Source organism: Gekko japonicus, unplaced genomic scaffold, assembly GCF_001447785.1.
Source record: "Gekko japonicus isolate JY-2015 unplaced genomic scaffold, Gekko_japonicus_V1.1 scaffold5911, whole genome shotgun sequence".
In the NCBI taxonomy this organism is placed as follows: Eukaryota; Metazoa; Chordata; class Lepidosauria; order Squamata; family Gekkonidae; genus Gekko; species Gekko japonicus.
Window position 1 is genome coordinate 23,848 of NW_015166621.1, and position 2,140 is coordinate 25,987.

A 2,140-nucleotide genomic window follows, 5' to 3' on the forward strand; every position below is an offset into this window, starting at 1 on the left:
AGACTCCTTTGGGTAGTGAAGGGCGGGATATAAATCCAATCTCTTCTCTTCTTCTTCTTCTACCTCACAGGGTGTCTGTTATGGGGAGGGGAAGGGAAAGGAGTTTGTAAGCCGCTCTGAGACTCCAAGTGAAGGGCGGGGTATAAATCCAATCTCCTCCTCCTCCTCCTCTCCTTTATTTTGAGCTTGCTTTCCCCTCTCTGTACCACACAGTGGCGCCAGAGACCTCAATTTGCCAAACTCACATTCTTGCGACTGTGGGGGGGGAAAACATTTGCCTCTCTGGTGTGTCTCTTCTGTGTTTGTGTTACTTGTTCTCAAGTTCTTGGCCGCGCCGGCTCCCCCCTCCCTTCCTGGATATTTTATGCTAACACAGACTGCCTCTTGGCAGCCACACATCTTCACGGCAGCGCCTCTTCCAAAGAGAAGTCCTTTTTCAGATGCTCCTGAGGACCCCAGAAAGAGAGACGGGAAAAAAGATAGCCTTTCCAAAAAGAGAGGGATTTTCCATCTGAAACAGAGATTGGTGTCCCCCGCCCCACCCTCGGCCTCTACCGCTGTGTGCTGGCGTGCGGCCTCTTCCCACAGCACTTTGGAGGACAGAGTGACTACTCCTGAGCCCAGCAGTTCGTACAGAGGGCCTTTTCTTTTTGATCTAAAGCCAGAGGCCAAGGGAATCCTCTGCTTTCGCACCTAGATCCGAAGGGCCGTCTCAGAAGAGCTGTCGACTTCTGCCGTAGAGATTCCCTTCCCTTGAACCTTCTTCTTCTTCTTCTTCTTGACTCTTCTCAACTAAGTTCTTGACCACCTTCAAGACCTGGTGACCTACCCAAGTTGCACTGATCTGGAAGATCTGGGGACACCACCGAGAGGGTCCCGCCGACGACTCGGAAGGATTAGAGCCTCGTCAACTCCCTGGCAATTCTTTGGCACAACTTTTAGGAGCTCTTGGAGCCGGGTTCCAGGCCTCGCTCAGTTCTCTTAATCCAGACCCACCTCTAAAAAGTCAGTTGGGGCTCCAACCGAGATCGTGTTCCCTTTTTTTGGCCTCGGAATTCTCGATTCGGACCTTGAGGAGTAGTGGGCGTCGAGCCGTGCACCCAGGGCCGCCGAGATGTTCAGCTGGATGAAGAAGCAAGACAAGAAGACCCCCGAGGTGATCCACACCGTGACCGAGGGGCTGAAGGACCTCTACAAGAAGAAGCTCCTGCCGGTGGAGGAGTTTTACCGCTTCCACGATTTTCATTCCCCGGGCCTGGAAGATGCCGACTTCGACAACAAGCCCATGGTGTTGGTGGTCGGCCAGTACTCCACCGGCAAGACCACCTTCATCAAATACCTGCTGGAGCAGGACATCCCAGGCAGCCGCATCGGCCCAGAGCCCACCACCGACTCCTTCATCGCCGTCATGCACGGAGAGACGGAAGGGATCATACCGGGCAATGCTCTCATCGTGGACCCCAAAAAGCCCTTCCGGAAGCTCAACCCCTTTGGAAACACCTTTCTCAACCGGTGAGTTCCCGGGATCGGGTTCGGTTCCTTCTTCTGTGTTCCCTGACCAGTGTTCCCTCTAAGCCGCGTTAGCGTGAGCTAGCTCACATTTTTAAGCCCCTGGCTCACACGTTGTTGCCTTCGCTCAGGAAGGCTGGCTCCGGAGCAAACTAATTTATGCAGTAGCCGAATCTCTCGCTCACAACTTTAATGCCAGTAACTCACAAAGTAGAAGTTTTGCTCACAAGACTCCACAGTTTAGGGGGGAGTCTGACCCCTGAGCACATTCACTGAACCTAAGTCCGAAGACAAGGGTCTGCGGCAGTGTTCCCTCTAAGCTGAGTTAGTGTGAGCTAGCTCACTGGTTTTTAGCCTCCAGCTCACACATTTTTGTCTCCGCTCAGGAAGGACGGGGCTCCAGAGCAAACTAATTTATGCAGTAGCCAAGTTGCTTGCTCACAACTTTAATGTCAGTAGCTCACAAAGTAGAGTTTTGGCTCACAGGACTCCACAGCTTAGAGGGAGCCATTGGTCTGCGGAGCAGTAATTTGCCCCAGACTGCCGGCTTAGCTTTATCCCCAATATGCAACACGGGATCGAATGTGCATCGCTTCCCGTGAACGGTTTACCTTTTCTCTCTGTTCATAGA

General features: G+C 52.9%; 1 pseudogene; it reads left to right on the plus strand.

Moving 5' to 3' along the window:
• Nucleotides 1-361: 361 nt before the first annotated feature.
• On the plus strand, nt 362-1,516 carry LOC107111437 (annotated as a pseudogene).
• Nucleotides 1,517-2,140: the final 624 nt, after the last annotated feature.